The sequence below is a fragment of the Macaca nemestrina genome, chromosome 5 (assembly GCF_043159975.1).
Source record: "Macaca nemestrina isolate mMacNem1 chromosome 5, mMacNem.hap1, whole genome shotgun sequence".
NCBI classification, from domain to species: domain Eukaryota; kingdom Metazoa; phylum Chordata; class Mammalia; order Primates; family Cercopithecidae; genus Macaca; species Macaca nemestrina.
Window position 1 is genome coordinate 73,203,833 of NC_092129.1, and position 25,057 is coordinate 73,228,889.

General features: G+C 36.1%; 2 long non-coding RNA genes across 3 annotated transcripts in view; one reads left to right on the forward strand and one right to left on the reverse strand.

The window, feature by feature from the left end:
• Positions 1 to 19,762, forward strand: part of LOC105478707 (uncharacterized) — a 61,309-nt gene extending 41,547 nt beyond the window's left edge. The window contains exons 3-6 of one of the 2 annotated variants that reach the window (XR_011623477.1): positions 1,443 to 1,669; positions 3,976 to 4,102; positions 18,629 to 18,773; positions 19,435 to 19,762. This is a non-coding gene — a long non-coding RNA (uncharacterized lncRNA). Of the gene's footprint in view, positions 1 to 1,442; positions 1,670 to 3,975; positions 4,103 to 12,508; positions 13,178 to 18,628; positions 18,774 to 19,434 lie in introns of those variants that run through there. The other variant, XR_011623478.1, reaches the window with a different exon arrangement.
• Positions 1 to 25,057, reverse strand: part of LOC105478706 (uncharacterized) — a 77,853-nt gene that overhangs the window by 23,556 nt on the left and 29,240 nt on the right. The window lies entirely within an intron of this gene.

Genomic DNA, 25,057 nt, shown 5'->3' on the forward strand with positions numbered 1-25,057 from the left:
ATTGTCTAATAGAAACATAAAAATGATGGCTCAGTTTCCAGCCAAGCCTACTAATTCTTTAAATAAAGTTGAAATAAATTACTGATCATGCAGTAAGATTTTTACTGCTAAAACAGTAGTAAAATTGAATGAAACAGAAATGCAAAGATACATTTTTAAATGTTATATTAAATGCAATGCCTCTGAAAAATAAGAGTTAGTGAAAGGAGATTTAAGTTGAAGAAAACTATGAAGGAAATTTCGTAGCCTGCCATAAGGTTGAGGTATTTATTTTATTTACAACAGCTTCACTTCCTGTCAAATTTAAAAAGGTATAATTAAATATATAAAATTAAAAATATGAAGAATAATATAAAACCATCTATAATTTTACCATACAGTATAATTCACTTGAAATACATACTGTCACACTATATTCTTTGCCTACTCACGTATTTATCAGAAGGAGTTTTTGCATTAGTAACATTCCTAGCTCTTTAAGAATAGCAAACACACATAAAACATCTGAAGAACAAATATTCCCCACGGTAAATTATAACAGAATGAACACCCTGGTAACCACCACTCAAGGAAGGATAGTAATATTGAAGGACGAGGAAGTGCCTCACACAACTGCACAATCACTACTTCTCTCTTCATCAATGGTAACATGATTCTGACTTCCGACAGAATGGACAGTTTTGTAAGTTTTGAAATTCATGAAAAGGAAAAATACAATACATCTTTTTCTACTTATGGCTTTTTTAGTCAATGTTATATTATGCAATTTATCTATGTAATTTTGTCTTGCTATAGTTTGTTTGCCTTTATTGATGAATAATAAATGTACTAGTATATGAACACACCACTCTTTATTTATTCTACTTTTATTTTCAGGTGTTGGATCTTTTTCATTGATATGTAGTTGATTCTTAGCAATGGAATAGCTGAGTCATAGGCTCAGCTATTGAACTAAATAGATTCCAATTTAGTAAATAATGCAAAACAGTTTCGCAAAAGGGTTGGTCCAGTTTACATTTCTGCCAGAGTTTCCCTTGCTTCGTAACCTTGCTAGCACGTGGGATTGCATTTGTCTCATGTAGTCATTATGGTATATGTGTGGTCTTTTGTTATGTTTTTATTTGCATTTCTCTCATTACTAAAGTTAAGCACCTTTCTATACATTTATTGAGCATTTGTGTATCTTCTTTTGTGTTCAGGATACTTGCCCATAATTTTGCCGGATCATCTGTTTTTTCTATTATCTTTTAACAATTCTTAATTTAGTCTAGATATAAGCCCCAATGTATTTTACAATTTTTTATTTAATATTTTGATGAGTTTGTCAGGATATACTAGGTTTATGCTGAGAGCACAAATAACCTCTATCAGTGGATTTACACGTAAATGTTTAGATGTGCTGCAGATCACTGGGTTTGATGACAGCACCTTTGTCCATATAGTCTCTCACTCAGGGATCCAGAGTGACTGATGCTCCACCATCTGGAATGTTGTTAGTTGCAAGGCAGAGAAAAACAGAAAACTGGAAAATCTCACACCGAAAGTGATCCATGTCATGTCTTCTCACCTAATATTATCCAGAACTAGATAATTGTTAATGCCCAACTGTGAGAATGATGAGACATGCAGCTTCCCAAGTGCCCAGGAAGAAAAGAAGAACCCAATATTGGTAAGAACTAGTAGCATCTACTATGCTTGGACATTTTCCCTTATTAGTAATATACATCTACATTTCTGTTCTAATGTTTGCAGTGCATTCCAGTTTTGGTTTATACCATATGTTGGTTAAATACTTCCCCCAATTATTGAGGCATGGCACACAAGAAAAATAACATTTCTATGGAAAAATGGAAGAAATACATGTGGGATTGGGTCATGGTAGAGATATCCACTTGGTGTTTGGCAAACAAAAAATTTTCATTGCACTTTCTTTATATTACTTAATTATTAGAAAAAATGTTTGGTCATATAGTATATAATTAATGTCTATAAAACATTCAGATCTCAGCTTTTCAAAATTTAAATGAGAAATTTAAATTTGTTTCTCTGAACATGTCTCCTTGTTTTTTGAGATGGAGTCTCACTCTGTTGCCCAGGCTGGAGTGCAGTGGTGCAGTCTTGGCTCACTGCAACCTCCGTCTCCTGGGTTCAAACAATTCTCCTGCCTCAGTCTCCCGGGTAGCTGAGACTACAGGTGCCCGCCGCCACGGCCGGCTAATTTTTGTATTTTTAGTAGAGGTGGGGTTTCACCATGTTGGCCAGGCTGGTGTCGAACTCCTGACCTCAAATGATCCACCCACCTCGGCCTCCCAAAGTGCTGGGATTACAGGCATGAGCCACTGTACCCGACCTGAACATGTCTTTTTAATATCTGAATCTTGTGCTTGAAATGGTAAGATGCAGTTCCTGGTCAAGGTTTAAATGATGATATTTTAAAGTTCTTCATGTGATCATCAATAAAACTTTGTTCATAATAAGCTTGCAGAAAAAAAAAAATACCACAGTTGAAATCATATTTCAAGATTTGAACAGCTCTTCTTTTTATTTCGTTGACAAATTAATGTTAAAATTGCTTCTGAAAATGGGAATGGATTTTGAATCTAATTCAACGTTGTCAATTCAACTATTTAAAATTATTGATGAAGATCTAATTTGCAGGATACGCATGCATTGTTAGGGCAGTATCCTGAAGCTAACATAAATATAAAAAGGAGTGTATTCACCATGAAAGGACAAGCTAATATATGTGAGGACATAAATACAGGGATCAAGGCTGTTGCACCTGCCGAGAGTCCCTGCCCACCTTAATAGACCACACCTGTGACTGTGAGCCAACCTTTGGGCACCTGAAACATCCACTGTGCCCAGCAGCAACGTAGAATTCTTGACCCTGATGGAAAGCAATATGCTCTGCAGCTGGTCACTAAAAAAGTCATCAGGGTGGTTCACTGCTGACCAGTGTGTGACAGTGAGGTAATTAGTGCCAGATGTTGCTCATTTTGCTTGCCAACTGCAGAGATTTTGAGTGTATCACAGCCCTGCCTGCTCTGAGGAGCTCTGTGGGAAGGTTTGTGCTAAGGCAGAGGCATCTGGTGTGAGATTTGTTTGGCTAAGCTCCATTTTGCTGGATTCTCTGACTCTTTTCACAATATTCTGGACACCAGTTAAGTGAACCCTAATAGATTGTAAGGACAATTCCCCAATTTAACACAGGAGGAAGCTGGGACACAGAAAGATCAAACATGTGATGCACTGTGACCCAGATTGTTAAGTGGGGAGTGACTATTTGAATGTGGCTCTGAAGCTGATGCTACAGCCACCACATTCTACAGACTTTCTTTGATTTGCTCAAAATGAAACCAAAAAAATGGCACAAGTAAAAAGCACAGATATGTTGCATTAATATTAACTACTTCCAGTGTGTGACCTGTTGATCTATGGATTGTAACCATTTGCAGATTTGCGCTACATAAAAATCATGGCCTTTTGCAACTCATCATGACTTTTGCTCTTATTTAACAAAATGAATTAAGGAGAACTAGTTTGTCTACAAGTTTAGTATGTTGTAATGATATGGAGATTGTGATTATAGTTGTAGTTTGTACAGTATTTTTAAATTTTCCAGGGATCTGACATGGTGCTAATAATATCAATAAAATTGTGTTGGTAGTTTTTTTCAGGGTAAAACAAGCAGAATTTTAGTTACCAAAATTGATTATTCATTAAATTAGAGCTGCAGTAACAATAAAAAAGTCATATCTACACTAAGGAAATAATAAGCCATTCTGAGTATAATTAGTCAAGAATATTCTTTATTAGGTTTCATACAAGATTTGACTAGTTAATATGATTATATAAAACTCTATAGGTAAAAAAGTATTGCTGTATATTTTCATAAGCTATATAATTACACTATAGCAGCAAAACTAGAAGTTTTAGATGGATAAAAAATAAATCTGTCAATTTTTCTGACAGACCTTTAGAAATCAAAAAATCATGGCATCTTCCAAATTGAAGCAGATGTAATCATATTTGATTTCAATCGAATACTCAAAAAATAAGACAAGATAAAGATTGAGCTCATCAAGATCCTGCAAAAAGGGTATGTTATAAATGATGTTACTCTGATTTAGTTCTTGCTTTCTCCAGTTTGTTTATTTTTATGTGATTTAGCTTTATAAATTGCAATTTAAGGGAAATGAAAAATAGTTTTGTAATTTTCTTGTGTTATCTGGGAGATTATCTGATTCTTTTAGGGTCCAAGTGCCTAGAATTGATGCAATCGACCACAGTTTATGACATAGTATAATTTATGCTTCTGGCATTCTGTTTTAAGTTTATTTTCACCTTTTATTTTCCTTCCTTATATCCCTTTGTATCATCTCTAATATCACCTCATCTTCACCCCAATCCATTATGTCACCATAAACTATGTGAATACAATTTACATGATGGCTTTGGGCTTTTCATCTCTTCATGTTTCTTCACAATATTCATTCAGAATACTGCGAGTTGTCCAGGCTGTCCGCTGTAGATGTAGTAGTTTCCTTTTCACTGCTGCATAGCATTCCATCATGTGTAATACCACATTGTACCTATCAAGTCCCTATATACAGACATTTACATTGTTTCCCACTCTTTGATTTGACTAACAATGCCGGACGATCTCTTTGTGTATATTTAGAATGATTTTTCTCAAGAGTCACAATGTGTACACATACACAAATTCACTACAAATTGTCTCTGCAGATTAATTTTGATGGTTACATTTAACATTATTTAAAATTTTTTTCTTTTTTCTTTTTTTATTCTTTCAACTTTTATTTGAGATTAAGGGGGTACATGTACAGGTTTCTTATACAGGTATATTGTTTGATGCTGATTTGGGAGTGAATAATCCCATCACCCGGGTAGGGAGTATGGTACCCAACAGTTTTTCAGCCTTTGCAGCCTCCCTCCTCTTCTCTCTAGTAGCCCCCAGTGTCTCTATTGTTGCCATCTTTATATCCATGAGTATCGGACGTTTAGCTCCCACTTATAAGTGAGGTCATGTGTTATTTGGATTTCTGTTCCTGCATCAATTTGCTTAGGATAATGGCCTCCAGCTCTATCCATGATGCTGCAAAGGATATAATGTCATTCATTTTCATGGTTGTGTAGTATTCTAAGATGTATATGTACCACATTTTCTTTATTCAGCCCACCATTGATGGGCACCTAGGTTGATTCCACGTCTTTGCTGTTGTGAACAGTGCTGCAATGAACATATGAGTGCATGCGACTTTTTGGTGGAATGATTTTTCTTTTGGATATATATCCAGTAATGGGATTGCTGAGTCACATAGTAGTTGTTTTAAGTTCTTTGAAAGATCTCCAAACTCTTTTCCACAGTGGCTTAACTAATTTACATTCCCACCAACAATATATGTGTTACCCTTTCTTTGTAGCCTTGCCAGCATCTGTTATTTTTTGACTTTCTAATAATACACATTTTTGACTGGTGTGAGATGGCATTTTATTGTGGTTTTGATTCGCATTTCTCTGATGATTCATGATGTGGAGCATTTTTTTTTTCATATGTTTATCACGCACTTGTATTTATTCTTTTAAGAAGTGTCTGGCCGGGTACAGTGAATCACGCCTGTAATCCCAGCACTCTGGGAGGCCAAGGTGGGGGGATCACGAGGTCAGGAGATCAAGACCATCCTGGCTAACACAGTGAAACCCCGTCTCTACTGAAAAATACAAAAAATTAGCCAGGCGTAGTGGTGGGCCGCTGTAGTCCAAGCTATTCAGGAGGCTGAGGCAGGAGAATGGCGTGAACCTGGGAGGCGGAGCTTGCAGTGAGCCGAGATTGCGCCACTGCACTCCAGCCTGGGTAACAAAGTGAGATTTCGTTTCAAAAAAAAGAAAAAAAGTGTCTGTTCATGTCTTTTGTCCACTTTTTAATGGGGTTGTTTTTTGCTTGTTGGATTAAGTTCCTTATAGATCTTGGATATTAGACCTTTGTCAGTTGCATAGTTTGTGAATATTTTCTGCCATTCTGTAGGTGGTTTGTTTACTCTGTTGATAGTTTTTTGTTGTGCAGAAAGCTCATTAGTTTTATTTGGTCAATTTTTTTGTTGCAGTTGAGGACTTCATCATAAATTATTTCCCAAGGCCAAAGTCCCAAATGTTATTTTGTATGTTTTCTTCTAGGATTTTTATAGTTTGAAGCATTACATTTAAATCTTCAATCTATCTTGAGTTAATTTTTGTATACAGTGAAAGGCAGAGGTCCAGTTTCATTCTTCTGAATATAATTAGCCAGTTATCCTAGCACCATTTACTGAGTAGGGAGTCATTTCCCCTTGCTTATTTTTGTCAACTTTGTCAAAGATCAGATGGCTGCATTAGGTGTGTGGCTTTATTTATGGGTTCTCTATTCTGTTCCATTGGTCTGTGTTCCTTTTTTTTGTTCCAGTCCCATGTGTTTTTGTTACTGTAGCCTTATAGTACAATTTAAAGTTGAGCAATGAGATGCCTCTAGTTTTGTTCTGTTTGCTTCAGACTGCTTCAGCTATTCAGATCCTTTTTTGGTTCCATATGAATTTTAGAGTAGTTTTTTTTCTGGTTCTGTGAAAAATAATGTTGGTAATTTGATAGGAATAGCTTTAATTCTGTAGATTGCTTTGGGCACTATGGCCATTTTAATGATATTGGTTCTTTCAATCCATGATCATAGATTATTTTTTCATTTTTTGTGTCATCTCTGATTTATTTCAGTAATGTTTGGTAGTTCTCATAAAAACTTTTCACCTCCTTGTTTAGATGTATTTCTAAGTATTTTCTATTTTTGTGTGTGACTGTTGTGAATAGGATCGCATTCTTGATTTGGCTTTCAGCTTTGAATATTATTGTTGTATAGAAATAATACTTATTTTTGGACATTGATTTTTGTATCCTGAAACTTTACTGAAGTCTTTTGTCAGTTCCAAGAACCTTTTTGGTGGAGTCTTTAGGGTTTTCTAGGTATGGAATCATATTATCAGCAAAGAGATCTTGTTTGGCTTCTTTTCCTATTTGGGTTACTTTTATTTCTTTTCTTTTTTTTTTTTTTTTTTTTTTTTTTTTTTTGCCTGATTGCTCTGGCTAGGATTTCCAGTACCATGTGGAATAGAATTGGTGAGATTGCGCATTATTGTCTTGTTCTAGTTCTCAAGGGGAATGCTTTCAGCTTTTTCCCATTCAGTACAATGTTGGCTGCAGGTTCGTCCTAGATGGCTGTTATTATTTTCAGGTATGTTTCTTCAATGCTAGTTTCTCAAGGGTTTTTTATCATAAAGGGATGTTGGATTTTATTGAAGGTTTTTCCTGTGTCTATTGAGATGATCATATGGTTTTTGTTTTTAATTCTGTTTATGTGATGAATCACATTTATTAATTTGTGCAATGTTGAACCAACTTTGCTTCCCAGGAATAAAGCCTACTTGATAGTGATGAATCATAATTGATGTGCTGCTGGATTTGGTTTGCTAGTATTTTACTGAGAATTTTTGCATCTGTGTTCATCAGGGATATTGGCATGTGGTTTTCTTTTTTTCATTGTATCTCTTACCAAGTTTGGGTATCAGGTTGATCCTGGCCTTGTAGAATGAGTTAAAGAGGAGTACCTCCTCTTCAATTGTGTGGAATATTTCAAGGTGAATTGGTACCAGCTCTTCTTTGCACTTCTGGTAGACTTTGGACTTAATTCAGCTGGTCAGGGGCTTTTGGGGGTTAGTTTTTGCTTTTTACTGAATCCATTTTGGAACTCAATATTGGTCTGTTCAGGGTTTTAATTTATTCCTGATTCCATCTTGGGAGGGTTTTTTTTTTTCAAGAATTTATCAATTTCCTCTAGATTTTCTAATTTGTGTGCATACAGATGTTCATAGTAGTCTCTGAGAATCTTTCTTTTATATTTCTGTGAGCTCATTTGTGGATTAAACTTATTTAAATCGTCTCTCTTTTGTGCTTTGTTAATACAGCTAGTAGTCTATCAGTATCATTTATCCTTTAAAATAATCAACTTTAGGTTTTGTCTATTTTTAAATATATATTTTTGGGTCTCAATTTTATTCAGTTCTGCTCTCATTTTAGTTATTTTTTTTCATCTGCTACCTTTGGGGTTAGTTTTCTCTGGGTGTGATGGTTAGATCATTAATTTGAGAGCTTTCTAACTTTTTGAAGTAGATGGTTAGCACTATAAACTTTTCTCTTAACACTGCTTTTGCTGCGTTCTAGAAATTTTAGTATATTGTGTTTCTGTTTTCATTTATTTCAGATATTCTTTTATTTCTGCCTTAATTTTGTTAGTTTGAAAATTTTCCTCACTAATGAGATTGAATAATCAGGTATCAATGTTCCTTTTTGTGGACTGCCTAATTACATCTTTTCTGGGCTAACTAGTGGCATTCCTGTCTTATTTTTCCTAAATTAAAGAAAATCCTTATATATTCAAGATTTTAGTCCTTTTTAGCTATATATTGTGACAGAATCATCTCCATCTATAACCTGCCTCTTAATTCTGTCCATGACGTTATTTGTGTAAGAGAAATCTTTGTGTTATATTCAAAACTCTCAAATTTTGTCTTTATAGAATTTACTTTATGTTCCTTTTATTTTGTAATATTTTATTGAAGTCTGAGATGCATTAGAAACACGGATATTTAGTGTACAGTTTGATGAGTGTTTATCTATGTGTAAACCCTTGTAATGACCATACAGAGAAATTTCTAGCAGCCTAGAAAGTTCCTTTATGCCTTCCAAGTCAAAACCTACTCCTTCTGATCCCCCATAGCACCTATTCTACAACCACACATCAATGTTTTATTTTTTGCCTTCATATACATGGAATCATAGTATTTTGCATCTGGTTTTATTCACTCATGACAGTAAGATTCATCAATGTTGTTGTAGGTAGCGGTTGTATTTTGTAGCTGTGGAGTTCTCCATTAAGCAAATATGCTGCGATGTATCTATCCATTCTACTGTTGATGGGCATTTGCATTGTTTCCAGTTTGGGGGTATTATGAATAAGCTGTTACTTATTGTACAAATTATTTTATAAACATATTTTGGACATACGTCTTTAGGTGGACACATATACTCATTTCTCTCTCCGATATATTTCTATAAATATTTATAAGGATACATAACATTTCTGTGTGAAGGACTATGTAAACATCTAGTGTTAGAAGATATTACAAAACTGGTTTTCAAAGTGACTGTCCCAGTTTACACCCACAAGAGCAATATATGACAGTTTCATTGCTCTACATTCCTGCCAATATTTTTATGTTTGGTCTTTTTAATCACAGCCATTCTCATAAGTGTATTTGGAATCACATTTTGTTTATTCTTTTAATTTCTCAATATTTAACTTAATTTTTCTAGCTTCTTTACAATATGAGGAAAACACCACTTGGAGTACCACTCTAATAATCATTGCATATAGACTATCAGTTTGCAATTCTGCTTCCTGCTTCAATACATTACTAGTTAACCACAATGTTTTCTAATCACAAATATTAACTTTTATCAACTTTAATTTCAGTATCTATGTATATGTAAAATGATTACATTTTTACGGATTAGTTGATAAATTACTACGTTTCCTAGTGCTGAATCTTTGTTATATAACCAGAATAAAATGCAATCTATTATGCTGTGAAGTTGTTAATCATTTGCTAGAATTTTGTTTACTTGGAATGCTTTTATTATTATTCACATGCACGCTTGGCTCGTTGACATTTTAAGTGCTATATTTTGGGGCATTAATATCAAGGTTATGTTTGCTTCATAAAAGAAACTGGTGGGAGGCTGAGGCAGGTGGATCAACTAAGGTCAGGAGTTCGAGACCAGCCTGGCTAATATGGTGAAACCCCATCTCTACTAAAAATACGAAAATTAGCCAGACATGGTGGTGGGCACCTGTAATCCCAGCTACTTGGGAGGCTGAGGCAGGAGAATCACCTGAACCCAGGAGGTGGAGGTTGCAGTGAGCAGAGATTGCACTGTTGTACTTCAGCCTGGGTGACAGATCAAGTCTCCCTCAGAAAGAAGGAAGGAAGGAGGGAGGGAAGGAAGGAAGGAAGGAAGGAAGAAGGAAGGAAGGAAGGAGAGAGAGAAAAACTGGGAGTTTTTTTGTTTCTCTTATTTAGAACTGATCAAATAGCATTGATTAGATTACATCAAAGCAGAGTAGAATTTTCTTTGCCACTCTCTAGTCTGATTTCTTTTTCGGGAAGTAACACTTTGACAGTAACTCCTATTTCTTCTGTGGCATTTGGCTTACTTAGGTTTTCTTACAGTCAATGTAGTAAACTGGCTGAAAGCATCAAAGCTGGTGCCAGGCAACCATGGTTAGACTCTTTATTCCATCACTTACTAGCTGTGTATCCCTAGGCAGATCACTTCTTCTGTGCCTCTATTTCTTCATTTGAAAAATGGCAATAATTAAAATAATAAGAATAAGAATACCTCATAAGTTTGTTGCAAAGAATAAAAGAGTTAAGGTCTGTAAGCTCTCAGAACAGTGCCAGGCATGGAAAAAAAACAACATTTAGTGCTATTGTTTTATTTCTTCTGGGGGCAATTTAGACCATTCACATTCTTTAGAAAATATATTTCATGAAATTAAATAGCATAATTTGGATACAGCCATCTCTGTTGCCTCTTTCAATTATTATTATTTCCCCATTATCATTTTTTATGGTTTATTGGCATACTCCCGTCTTTATTCCTTGACTGGTTTTGCTAACAGTTTTAACAATTTTATGGTCTGGTTTTTTTTTCCCCCCAAAAAAGACCTAATGTGAGATTTATTCATTATTTCTAATGGTTTTCAGTTTCTAATTCATTATTATAATTTTTATTTACTTTTTTTCCTTCTGTTTCTTGTAAGTTTATTTTAGTTTTTCTAACTTCTTGTGTTGAGTGTTTAATTTTTTCTTTTTGTTTCTTGATTATTTAGACAGAGTTATTTCATCCCATCCATATGCCAAAGGTTCAGATATATAGTTTTACCATTATTTTTGTTTTCCAGATATTTTACTATTTTGGTATAGATTTTCTCTTTTACCAAATAGTTTTTAAGAAAGCTTTTTATCTGCCTTTTTTTATAGTTTTATTTTCTTGTAATAGATGTTACCTTATTCTCCAATAATCTCATAAATTCATTAATATTTAATTTTGATCAGAAAATAAGTCTTTTTTTTAATTTATGAAGTTTACTGAGGTTGTGTTAATATGTGGTCAATTTTTATTTATAGCTCCATGAGCACTTGAAAAGGACATAACATCTATTTTCTGAATATATGGAACCCATATCATTAGTCAGGTTATTTATACCTTTTGTAGTCTTGCTTAAATTTTGTTTGCTTGATCTTACATGATTGGATAATAATGGACTAAAGACTATCCTTAATGCGTTTTTCATCTGTATTTCTCATAGTCTTTGCCTAATGAATACTGATACTATATTATTTGGTGCACAGATATTTATAGATTATTACACTTCCTACTTTTATTTAATTTCACTCTAGTATGAAGTTAAGATAACTCCTTTCTTTTTCCTTTATTTATTTATTTATTTATTTATTTATTTAGAGTTAGGGTCTTACTCTGTCAATCAGGCTGGAGTGCAGTGGTGTGATCATAGCTCACTGCAGCCTCAAACTTCTGGGCTCAAGTGATTCTCCCATCTCAGCCTCTCAAGTAGCTAGAACTACAGGTATGCATCACAATGCCCAGCTAATTTTTTATTTTTGTAGAGATGAGATCTTGCTATATTGCCCAGGCTGGTCTCAAACTCCTGGGTTCAAGCAATCCTCCTGCCTCCGCCTCCCGAAGTGCTGGGATTGCTATCATGAGCCACCCTACCTGGTCTGTTTGTATTTTCCTGTTACATCTTTTTCTATCCTTTTAGTTTCAGCATGTCTAAATTATTTTTTAAAGATGAATCTTATGAAGCAATTATTATTTGTGTTTTGCTTTGTGATTCGATCAGAAACTTTTCTTTTTGTGAGTTCATTAGCTCATTTATATTTATCAGTACATTATCTTGGTCTTATCTCTGCCATCACATATTCTACTATACTTTAAATTTTATGTTTTTTCACTATGTCTTCTTCTGCTTTATTTGTTTTATTTTGTTTTTAGTATGATTTTTTCAAATAATGTATATAATTAATATTTTGTTCCAGTGGTTACTTTTATATCTATACATCTAATATCTTAATTATTTTCATTTTCTACAGTATTTGACTTAATACATTATATGATCATAACAGAATTAATATTGTTCCCCTTTGTTCCTTTTCCTGCCTTATTTCTCTATCATCCAGTTTTTGAGGAACATACTTTTTCAGTGATATTACTTGATTTATCAGTTTTAAAACCTATTTTGACCATTAGCAACCAAAGGTAAGGAGAATAACATACTTTTACTATTCATCCCTTCTATCTCGATGGGCCTGTGGTATAGAACTGGGCATGCTTCCTGCTGCTGCACCTGGAAGAATCCATCTCCTCCAAATCTTCAACTCTACCACCGTCGAGGACAGAAATGACCTAGTCCACCTCAGTTCCTCCCTACTCTCTCGATGATCAGGGAGACTCAACACACTCAGTGGATGGGAAGATCTTCCCAGTCTGCTGGTTCCCAGAATTCATCCAAGAACTCCAAGAAAAGCAGCAAAAACTCTGCACAGTTCTCTCTGCCTAGACCCCAAGAAAGCCCAAGACCTTACTTGAACCCAGCTGCCTATAGGCCCACTGCTGCTGTATTTGTGCTTTAAGTTTAATTATTTACCCTTCATGTAACTATTTATGGGAAAGAAGGGAGCATTTGAGGAGCTGGACTTATTGAATCATCTAAAAATGGCATTTTTTCTAGAAGTAAGTTTGCTATTATTGTTGGATTTTTCTCTATAAAATATTTCCCATGGACCTTAAGATTAGAATTACGTTAGTGACTCTGTCTTCTAGATATTGCTTATCTAAACCCCTCAAGTAAGGGGTATTATAATTGCTGGGACCACTATTTAGTAACTGCAGCCTTTTTGGTTCTGTATAAATTAAATCATTTTAGTTTTTAAAATTGTAGATTTTCATTTATTTCCTGTTGCAGACAGAATGGAATTAGAACCAGACTCACCATATCTTCTTAATAAAACACATATATGTATACAAAAGAGAAAAAATACTTTCCCCTTATTACAAGCACTGCTTTGACCCTTTACTAGCAGTTATTTATTCTAACAGCCTTCTTCCTGCTCTGCTTCCAAGCTCAAAGCGTTCTGGAATGTGCATCCTAACACAAAGAAATCTTGACTATTAGTAAAGTGCCAGAGTCCCTCCTTTATCCCTAGGATCAGTCGGTCAGAAAGATACCCAAAATTAGATCGTTTTATATTTCAATTAGAAGAAAGATCAAACATGCTAAGACAATTAAAATGCAAGTTGATATCATGTGGCTTCACTTTGCAGATAAGAATGAAAACCAAGGGTCTTTAACATTGCTTAAGCCAGCTGTAGTTACAGTTCTAATCCTCAGTGTTTATATTGCAAGCTTGAATTATCCCTCTTATATTCTGTGTGGCAAGCATCCTTAGGTACCTTCCGGGCTTTAGGGACAGGGGCTAGAATGTACACTCTCTCAGTTCTCTTAGCCAAGAATCCTCAGAAAAATTGGGATTTGCTATGCCCCACCACACCCATTTATTACAGGCCCAAATAATTTCCTGTCAGGCGTTCATCTGAGTCTAAACCTCAGCATTATGAACACTCCCTAGCCCCATTTTCAAAAGTTCAATTACTTAGACTAGGTAGTGTCTCTAGAGGCACAGAGCTGAAAAAATTCTGGTGCTATCACTGTTACTTCAAAAGCTGATTCTCATTCCACAGAATGAAATATTTATTCCCTAGAGAAGCTGAGGACACTAAAGAACACGTTTAAGTCGTCTGCCCATTATCACTTCTGAACGCTTCTACTGCTTATTCCATTAGAAAATTCAGTGACTCAAAGTCAGAAGTTTTTATCCCCAAGTGAAAAGTCCTTCATTTGGTCTAAAATTGCAAATATACTGAAGTGCACAAAACGACATTCTGAAATTGGCCAAAGGGTTCTATTCAACCTCAGAGCACTCAGAGCATTTCTGAACTAGCACCGAAATTTTATCTTTTTTAAAGATAGGGTCTAGCCCTGTCACCCAGGTTGAAGTGCAGTAATGTGATCATATCTCACTGCAGCCTTAAATTCCTGATTTCCAGTGGTCCTCACACCACAGCCTTCCAAGCAGCTGAGGCTACAGGTGTGCGCCACCATGCCTGGCTAATTTTTTAATTTTTTTAGAGATGGGGATCTCACTATGTTGCCCAAGCTGGTCATGAACTACTGGCCCCAAGTGATCCTCTCCATTCAGTCTCCCAATTCGTTAGAATTACAGGTGCAAGCTACCGCACTCAGCTAAAAACTTATCTTTTATAATTATATTCTTTGTATCAATGTGTTTCATGACACATCAATATTTAATTGTTCTAGCCAGTAAGACTTTGTTTTCATACAATCTTGGTTTAACCTAACTTGTGGCTCAAAAATAGATCATCATCATTTTTCTTTTTGGTACTGGCAAAGGCAAATCATATCACCCTCTTATTTATCCAGGGGTTCTATCACTAGACTGTCTCTAATTTCTTCCATAGCGTTAGATACTTCTAGTTCTTAAAAAATCTACAGTAACCAGTGTATTTTTAAGCTTAGACAGGTTCCACTGGAAATGTTTTTTAAACTTACCATTTGAATAATTGAATTTTTGTCTTTTAAAAAAATCAGTGTCGGTTAGATTCACGAGGCATCTGTGTGTGTGTGTGTGTGTGTGTGTGTGTGTGTGTGTGTGTGTGTGTTTGTAAATTGTTCCTAGGGAAGAGAGAAAGATAATACTCCAGGTTTTTCTGAACACTATTCGAAACTTATGCTATTCAGCAATATAAGGCTTTCTTGTGTTTCTATGGTTATTCTTTGATAAATATAAAATAGAATAAACCAGGAAAAAAAATAACCAAGGGGAAAAAAACCAACCCTTCTTGATGGATGAAAATAGGTTATCAAGAATGCTGAAGCAGCAAGAGAGAATAACACCATGATAATAATTCATAGTCACCTGGGGCACAAGGAACCACCCCGAGTCCCACTGAATGGCTTCAACACTCAGCAGACATAAACAAGCAAACACGTTTTCTATTTCCAGAATGGAATCATAGTTTTTGCAATACTTTCTATGGTAATGCTGCTAAAATATTCACAGTAACTGGCAAAGATCCTTCAGCATTCTGCCTATGTAGAGTCTAATAACATGTCCTGATCAATGTCTCATAGAGTGGCACACCAATCTTGAATCCCCAACAGATATGAAATTTAGGGCAATTCACTAAGACTGTGTACATGAGCTCTATGGCAACATCAGTTCAGAACAATTTCAACATGACTTTTGGACAAAATAGCAGACCATGTAGCAACAGGACAGGGGATCATGATGAAATCACTCTTCAGTGGAGAAACAGAAACTCAGAACTTCAGGTATGCTTCTGAATGCCTAGTCCATTCACTCTATCCAGATGACTATTTTTTTCTCCTCAATACTCCAACATCTCCTCTCCAAATTTCTAGCAGCAAAAACAGAAGCTCTTGGAAGACATCCTTCTCCTCCTAGTCCACCAAGTCCACCAAGATCAAGCATCTGTGCTCATGTAGAACACAACTCTCCTATATTATGGAGGAAAAGCCTTTCTCCTAGATGAAGTCAATTCCTCCTCCTATGCCCTGGATCCCAGCCTTGCTCACCTACTCAGAAACTTGCTCCTGAAATTACCTGGGTCGTCTCCCCTGGGATCAAGTTCTCCCTGTTCACTAGAACATTCTAATGACATAGCAATCATGTGATAAGTCCCACCTTTAAAAAGTCCTCTTGCAACCCCCATACCACCAGTTTTGCACACATTTCTTGCTCCCTTTCATAGCAAAAATGAGATAAAATGATTTTTATCCTCATTGCTGCCATTATTTGTAATCACCCACTCTCTCTTGAACTCATCAGTTCAAGCTTTTATCCCCACCACTCCACTGAAGCTAGTCTTGTTTTTGGTCAATAACAACATTCATATTGTCATATGCAATAGCCATGGTTAGCCCTCTTCTTATGTGATCTCTCAGCACTATTTAACCCAACTGTTCACACTTTCTTCCTTCAAACACCTGTTCACTTGGATTTGGGGACAACATACTTTTCTGATTATCTTTTGCTCTCACTGACCATTTCTTCTCAGTCTCCCCCTTTTTTTTGGATGCTATACATGTTCCAGACTTCTAAATATTGGCATACTCCAGGGCTCCATCTTGCAGTATGTCTATTCTCTAACTATGGTTTGTCTCCAGGTGATCTCATACAGGACCATGTGTTAATATTGTCCACAAATTAAATTAATGACTCCAATAACTAGACCTCAGCTCTGACATGCCCTCTGGTATCTATCAAATATCTAATATGGCTAATCCTCTGTTTGCCCTTCTCTACCCTGCTCTGTTGCCCAGGCTGGAGTGCAGTGGCGCGATCTCGCTCACTGCAACCTCCACCTCCCTGGTTCAAGCAATTCCCCTGCCTAAGCCTCCCGAGTAGCTGGGATTACAGGTGCACACCACGCCACCATACCCAACTTTTTTTTTTTTTTTTTGTATTTTTAGTAGAGATGGGGTTTCACCATGCTGGCCAGAATGGTCACAAACTCCTGACCTCAGGCAATCTGCCCACCTCAGCCTCCCAAAGTGCTGGGATTACAGGTATGAGCCACTGCACCCAGCCAATATAATTCTTTTTATGTTGACAATATGCAAAAGATAACTCTAAGTAGTAGCACTGTGATCCTAATTTCTCCAGCCAACAAATATAGAGTAACCTTTGATTCTCATCTTTATCCCAGACCCCACCAGCAATCCTTCAACAAACTGTGTCATCTCTAACTTCAACAACTTCTTATCTCTAGAACTCAGTCGTCATTATCTTTCACCTGGAAACTGAATAAGCCTTTAAGTCATCTCTCTGTTTCTTCTTTTGCCTTTCTACATCCATATTCTGGTTATCTATTGCAATGACAAACTTTATTAGAGCACAGTAACTTGAAAGCAACAATTTTATGGTTGTTCATAGTTCTGTGTGTTGACTGGGCTTGACTGACTGATTATTTGGCTGGCTTCACTTGGTGTCTTTAACACAGTTGGAGGTAGAGAGTTACCTGGACAAGGAGAAAGCTGGACCTCCCTCTCTTTGTGGAGCCTCAGGGCCTGTCCTCTCAGGGCCTGTCCTCCCCATGTGGTTTTTCAGCAGAGTAACCAGGCTTCTCCCATGGTAGCTAAAGACTCCCAAAGTGAGTGGTTCAAGAAAGAAGAAGCAGAAGTGGACAGTCCTCATAAATGCTAGATCTATAACTAGGACAACATCTCTTCTGTCACACTTATTGGTTAACGTATGTCAAAGGCCAGCCTAGTTTCATGGTGGTGGGAGAGGACTTCACAAAAAATGACTTCTGAAGAGTACGGGCCATTGGGCTCCATCTTTGGAGGCTAGCTGCACATTCTCCAGAGTTATCCTTTCAAACAGAAATCCCATCATGTTGCCCTCTGCCGTCAATACTCCCAAAGACTTTCCATTGAACTCAAGATAAATTTCAAAGTCCTTAGCATGGCCTACCAGATCCTACATGGCCTTACTCTTGGATGCCTCTCTAATATTATTCACGCCCACTCTCTGGAAACGCCACACACGGTGTTCTGGTTCTAAATTATCTGGATAGTTGCCTCCATCCTTTAGTGCATCTGACATTTATAGTCTCAGGAGGACCACAGGAATCTCACATTTAAACAAAGTCACAGGTACAAGGTAAACAGATTAGAAATTGCCATTGTTCCTGCAGAACTGAGACTCTCACAAATAGAATTTCAATCACTTCTTCAGGCTTTATGGCCTGTAAATGCCCATCGTATTCATCACATCTCTTGATAATGGCATTACAGGCAGAGTGGGAATTACTTTCCTCATTTTTAGATTAAGAACCCAAATCTTTTAACCACAATGACTTGTCTAATGTCAGAGACGTAATAAGTGGTTGATCCAGAACATAGAAATACTCTTCTAATTATTTGCTCAATATTCTTGTTACTTTCTCATAATAAAAGGCCAGAGAGAAGAAACTCAGAAATACCAGACTATTGAAAAAGGAAAGATAAAATGTATCAATTGATACTTGTAGTGTGCTGTCTGATCACCTCGATTCAGTTACTGGATAAAAGTTACAGTGCCAAGTGCTCCTCTGGAACTTGCTTTTGTCATTGTAAACACTAACCAGAGATATAGGAGCACAAAATGTAGTCTTTGCAAAGCCTTTTTTTTTTTTTTTTTCTTTTTAAGATGGACTAGGGTGAGTCAAACTTCTCTTTCTCCCTACCTGGTATTTATTCATGTGTCAATATATTCACACTTTCCTTCCTTCTTTTGTACATTCAACAATATCTGTTAAGTGCCACACACCCTCGATTTATGCAACTCTTTTGCAGGTCATGCCACCACTGCAAAATAAATAGAAGCCAGGACTTCTGCCTAAAAGGAGTTTGAATTGTAGCTGAAGGAATGAAAAATAGAAACAAGGCGATGTGGGAACGAAACAAGAGACTTAGCCACAAATGCAAAACAAAAGTAAAGGTGAATGTGGAAAAAGCTTTTTAAAAAGTTTATGACCTCCTATTGGAAGATCTAAGATTATACTGTTCCTAGGCATAAACTGCTTCTCACCTCACAACTAAGCATAAATGCTTCTCAATTGTTATTGGAACAGTTATTCCCTGCAAATAGTTGAGGGATATTACAAGATATAGAAATTTTTTAGTGAGTTTCTGAGCTATGTATTTGATCTAAATATTATGTTATTAATCTGGCTCACAATCTCACAATCTGGATTACAAAACATACAGTTAAGCCTTGAACAGCACAGGTTTCAACTGCATAAGTCCACTTATTTGCAGATTTTTTTCAGTAAATATATTGGGAAAATTCGTGAAGGTTTGGGACAATCTGAAAAACCTCACAGATGAACCACATGGCCTAGAAATGTCAAAAACATTTAAGAAAAAGTTTTGTATGTTATGATACTACTGTATTTTATCATGTACTATAATAAAATAGATACGTCTATTACAAAAAGCTAAATACATCAAAACTCACACACGGACGCAGACCATATAAGGTACCATTGGCAGTTGAGATAAATGTAAACAAATGTAAAGATGTAGTATTAAATCATAACTGTATAAAAGTAAGTGTGCTAGTGTAATCATTTTATAACCATCTTTTGTTGCTATTGCAGTGAGCTCAAGTGTTGTGAGTAGCCACTTAAAATGCCCTATCATGCTAATCATCTCCAGCTGAGTGGTTTCCAGCTCCAGTAACTTGCACGTGGTAGTGAAAAGCGAGTTCTCACTGTTCTCACGTATTTTTCATCATGTTGAGCACAATACTGTAAACGTTGAATATAAAGTGCACGCAGTGCCGCTGGAAGTGCTTCTGAGGAGCAGATAAAAATTATGGCATTACAAAAAAAAAAAAAAGTTGGACTGCTTGATATATACCCTAGATTGAGGTCTGCAGCTACGGTTGTCAACCATTTCAGACAGACAAATCATCTTGTAAACGGTTATCAAATTACCATATGGATAAATACAGTACAACACTATGAGTGTATTTTCTCTCCCTTATGATTTTCTTTATAACATTTTCTTTTCTCTAGCTTACGTTATCGTAAGAATATAGCCGATAATACATGTAACACACAAATACGTACTTTTTGACTATTTAAGTTATCATTAAGACTTCCAGACAACAGGAGGTTATTAGTCGTTTAAGTTTTGGGGAAGTCAAAAGTTATACGTGGATTTTTGACTGTGGCGGGGGCGGGGGTAGGGGGGAGTAGGGGCAGTGCCCCAATCCCCACGTTGTTCATGAACCAATTATACTTCAAAACTTGTCTTATCCTGCAGACATTCTCCTGTGCTTAGAAGATCAGAGAGAGCAGCCCCAAGGTTTTCATCATTAGCTTCCGAAGTCTGATAATGCAAGCTGTATTGCAGACAAGAGCAACCTCTCCTATAGAACCTCAGCCTCAAAGTATGTTGTGAGCTGACTAAATGTAACAAGTTAGAGGAACAGAGTAGCGCACATTTCCAAAGCAGCATACCCAGAGATGTATTGCTTTGGACACAGCCTGATACTTTGTTCAACAGCCAAGTGACTTGTCTATCCATTTTATGAGAGCCAGGGGAAAAAAAAAAGAGAGATATCGCTGGTCTCAGTACCAGGAAGGATTGTGCTTCTCCAGAGCTACTAGTTTTCAGACCCTATCAGACACATAACTGCTTATGTTCCTTTTCTAGTAAGTGTATAACATTTCATGGTTATGAAGGTTAACTTTGTATCAACTGACTTGAGCCACAGTGCCCAGATATGTGATCAAACATTCTGGATATTTCTATGAGGGTATTTTGGATAAGATTAGCATTTAAATGAGACTTTGAGTAAAACAGCTTGCCTTCCTTAAAATGGGGAGGCATCCTCCAATCAGTGGAGGCCTGAGTACCGCAAAAGGCTGACCTCCCCTGAAAGCGAGAATTCTGTCAGAAGATGGACTTGAACAGCAACATTGGCTGATCTTCAACCTGCCAGTCCACCTTGATGATTTGGGACTAGATGGTCTCCATATTGGAGAAATTTCATAAAACAATATAGATTCTCTATATACCCTCTATATTCTGTATATATTGGTTCTGTTTCTCTGGACAACCCTGACTAATATGATGGTACATATTTTGTACACTTATTATTTTGATTTTAACACATTTTTCTATTCCTTACTTCTCCTGGATCTCCCTTACCTGATTTCATTTTAATTTATCTTGGAAAACAGAAAAGCTGCCCTTGACAGCCAGGAGCTGGCCTGGCACTTAGAGCTATGCCTTGATGTTCTCCTCTGTAACATAGTTTCAGAGAACATCAATATCAGACAAGGACACTGTGTGACTATGATGGATTAAGCCAAAGACAAGACCACTCCAAAACTGTGTCCAAATACAGGCAAAATTATTGATGTTGTTCAAACCACAAAACTGTCTAAACACACCCCATTCTAGCTAAGATGAGTGGCTGATTTCAACCTCAGTCTAGTCTTCCCTCCTTCTAGATGTGATTTACCCAGATAGAAATAACCCCAGTCTCTGAGTATCCAATCCAGAATAAAGCCTGCTTGCTTAACTCTTCTGAAAATCACTAACCTCAAACCCAAATTCTATGTAAAAAAAAAAAAACAAACAAGAAAAGTTTTTTCAAAAACCCTTCTACTGAGGTGACTCGGTTTCCTATGATCTTTGTTGATACAAACAGTAATTCCAACTTGTTCTGTTACAGGTAAATTTCTCATTGTCTTTGTCTAGAGAGCATTGACAATCTCAATTTACTATATGTATCATGAGTTGCCTTAAGTGATTTCTGGATCAAATCAAGGTGACATGTAATATTTAAAGAAGAGTAGCATGAAATGTGAAACTCGAAAAGCGCGGTGATAGTTTTGTGTTTTAAACACATTCTTAATACTACATTGACTGATTTCAACATTTATTTTGGTATCACATCGCTATAAACCAATATTGTATATGAAAAGCACTTCATGAATTGTCTTAGAGTATTAAATTTTCCTAAGTGGCTATACAATATCCTTTTCCTGAAGAAAACCACAGGTTTGTATCATTATAATTCTAGGTTCTATGAGTATTCTTTAGTGATCAAACACTTTCTAACTGCCACTGCTAGTGCAACCACAAAAAGAAAATACGTAGGTTGTATAAATTCCATTTCAATTTAGGAGACAATTAAACACTCAAATGATTTTTTAAGGGCCAAACAAATCGGATGGAACCACAGAAGAGAAATACAAAGAGAAGACACAACATAATATGACAGACATAGATTTAAAAACAAAAGAGATTTAAGGTTGTCTTTCTAGCCAAGATGGAATAACAGATATTTCATTAACCCTCACTGAAACAATAAAAAGAGAATAACAAAAACAAAAGTCTTCAAGACATTGAAAACAAAAGTCTTCAAAACATTGTACATCCAACAACAAAGAACAATGATCCCTGAGAGACAGGAAACAAGATGAGCCCACGGTTGCCCTGGCTTAGTGCCTTGAGTTTCCAGGCCATAGCACAGGAAGAGGAAACCGAGGCAGAGCATCTGAGCTGTGAAGAGAGGAAGCAAAAAGTCCAGGAAAAGCAAGGCAGCTAGAGCTCACCAGGCAGAATACTGGAGAGGCGAGGGCTGCAGAGATAAAGAACCCTGGAATCTGCAGAGGGTGCTTCTTGAGTATTCAACATAATACTGAACAGTGCAGAGGAAGCTATTAAAGACTTGAAAAAGAACCACCCAAACAGGATTAGAGGGAACAGTATCTGGCACTCATCTCGTGCTAAAAATATTGCCTATTTCTACTAACCAGATGGAAAACTATCATATTTTATAGGGCACTGTGCAGAGTAGTCAAAACGTCCCCTAATCTAATATTTTTAAAAACCCACAAAGGTAGATGGTAGAGGAGGGAGAATGATGTTTTCACAATTTTATTTATCTTCTTGAAAATCAGCGTGTTATTCAGTATTATTTTCCTGTTTTCTATTTTATTGTTTTCTTCTCTGACCTGTATTATGTTCTTTCTTTTGCTTACTTTGGAATTAATTTTCTCTTCTTTTTTAGTATCTTAAAGTAGAAGCTGAAGTCGTTAATCTGAGACACTAATTTTTCTAGTATAGGACTTCAGTGCTATGCATTTCCCTCTACATATTGCTTTAGCTACATCACACAAATTTTAATATGCTGTGTTTTCATTTTCATTCTCTTCAACATACTTTTTAATTTTGCTTTTAAATTCTTTTTTGTCCCATGAATTATTTAGATGATCTCTAAGATTAGAGATCTTAGAAGTATAGGTCTTAAAGAAATATCTCAGAGATATTTCTTATTATTATTGCCTTGTACCTTAATTCCATTTTGCTCAATGAACATATTTTCTATGACTTGAAACTTTTAAATTCTTCTGAGACTCATTTTATTGTCCAGGATATGGTTTCCCTTATTAAATGTTCCATGTGCACTTAGAAAAATGGACAGTTTGGTCTTGTTCAAAGAAACATTCTATATATGTCAATTAGGTCAAATTAGGTGAGAGTGTTAGTCAAGTCTTCCGTATCCTTACTGGTTTTCTGTCTACTTGGTCTGTCAATATCAGAATGGGTATTTAAATATTCAACACACATTATATATTTGTCTGTTTCTCCTTGGCGTGCTTTTAGTTCTTCAGTTTTTGCTTGATGTATTTTAGGTGCTACTATTAAATGCATACATATTTGGGATTATGCATTCTTAATGAATTGATCTCTTCATGTCATTTAAAACCTCTCTTCATTTCTGGTAACATTATTTATTCTGAAATCCACTTAGCCTAACAAACATAATATAGGTGCCCCAGGTTTGCTTTGATTACTATTAGTATGGCATATTTTTAACCACCTTACTTTTTTACTTGTTATTTTATCTTTTTTTCTTATTCCTTTTTCCTTTGGAGAATCTATTTTACATATATTAGGCTACATAAAGTTTCCCACAATTCTTTGATGTAATCTTCATTTTGTTCATTCTTTTCCTCTCTGTATTTTATTTTGAAGAGTTTCTATTGCTAAATCTGTATATTTTTCTTTCCAGTGTCTAATGTGCTGTTAATCTCACCCAGTGTATTTATTATCACCATTATTGTAGTTTTCATTTCAGGAAGTTTGATATAGAGATTTTTCCTATGTCTCTACTTAATATGCTCATCTCTTTCATAGCTTCCTAAACATATCAACTATAATGAAAATAACTGTGTTACATTCTTGTCAAGTAATTCTATTATGTGTATTATTTGGGGATTGGATTTGTTTGATAGATTTTTTCCTTCATTATGTATCATATTTTCCTGCTTCTTTGGGACACTTTGTGGACACTTTGTGTATTAGGGTTCTCTAGAGGGGCAGAACTAATAGGAGATATATATATGTGTGTGTGTGTGTGTGTGTGTATGTGAATATATATGTATATATGTGTGTATATATATGTGTGTGTATATATATATGAAGTATTAACTCACATGATCACAAGGTCCCACAATAGGCCATCTGCAAGCTAACGAGCAAGGAAGCCAGTCCAAGTCCCAAAGCTGAAGAACTCGGAGTCCAATGTTCAAGGGCAGGAAGCATCCCACATGGGAGAAATATGTAGGCTGGGAGGCTAAGCCAGTCTAGCCTTTTCATTTTTTTCTGCCTGCTTTATATTCTACCCACGCTGACAGCTGATTAGATTGTGCTCACCCATATTAAGGGTGACTCTGCCTTTCCCAGCCCACTGATTCAAATGTTAATCTCCTTTGGCAACACCTCACAGACACACCCAGGATCAATATACTTTGCATCCTTCAATCCAGTCAAGCTGACACTCAGTATTAACCATCACATTTGGTAATGTGTTATTATTATAAGCCAACATTATGAAATTTACCTTGTTGGATGCTAAATATTTTTGTATTTTTATAAATACTCTTAATCTTTTTTTCTGGAACAGAAGATAAGTTACTCAGAAACAGTGAGATTTTTACAGGTCTTGCTTTTAAGTGTGGTTAGGGAGGAGCAGAGAAGCCTTTATTTTAGTGTTAATTTTCCCTACTACTGAGGTAAAAGGCATTTGTGTACTTTTCTTGATGCCCATGGTTTAGAGGATTTTTTACTCTGGTGGAAGAAGAACTATTCTCAACCCTAGTGGAAGCACTGTTGACTCTTAATACTTTCAGGCTGTTCTTCATCTGGCCTCAGATAATTTCCTCACATGCACGTCCTGACTAGTAAACACCGGAA